Source organism: Arachis duranensis, chromosome 10, assembly GCF_000817695.3.
Source record: "Arachis duranensis cultivar V14167 chromosome 10, aradu.V14167.gnm2.J7QH, whole genome shotgun sequence".
NCBI classification, from domain to species: domain Eukaryota; kingdom Viridiplantae; phylum Streptophyta; class Magnoliopsida; order Fabales; family Fabaceae; genus Arachis; species Arachis duranensis.
This window is the reverse complement of record NC_029781.3, coordinates 73154463-73154877: the sequence shown is the minus strand read 5'-3', so window position 1 is coordinate 73154877 and position 415 is coordinate 73154463. Positions and strand designations below refer to the sequence as shown.

General features: G+C 38.6%; 1 non-coding gene across 1 annotated transcript; it reads right to left on the bottom strand.

Moving 5' to 3' along the window:
* Positions 1-53: 53 nt before the first annotated feature.
* Positions 54-161, bottom strand: LOC127743398 (small nucleolar RNA R71). The gene has a single exon (XR_008004790.1). It is a non-coding gene; the product is annotated as a small nucleolar RNA R71 (small nucleolar RNA).
* Between the last annotated feature and the right edge of the window lie 254 nt (positions 162-415).

The window sequence follows — 415 nt, the reverse complement described above, 5'->3', positions numbered from 1 at the left end:
AAAAGCTAGTCAATGCCTTCTTGGCAAAGTTCTTTCCACCTCAAAAATTGAGTAAGCTTAGAGTGGAAGTCCAAACCTTCAGATAGAAGGAAGGAGAATCCCTCTATGAAGCATGGGAAAGATACAAACAATTAATCAGAAAGTGTCCTTCTGATATGCTTTCTGAATGGAGCATCATAGGTATTTTTTATGATGGTCTCTCTGAACTATCCAAGATGTCTTTGGATAGCTCTGCAGGAGGATTTCTTCATCTGAAGAAGACGCCTACTGAAGCTCAAGAACTGATTGAAATGGTTGCAAATAACCAATTCATGTACACTTCTGAAAGAAATCCTGTGAACAATGGGACTAGTCAGAAGAAAGTGGTTCTTGAGATTGACACTCTGAATGCCATATTGGCTCAGAACAAAATATT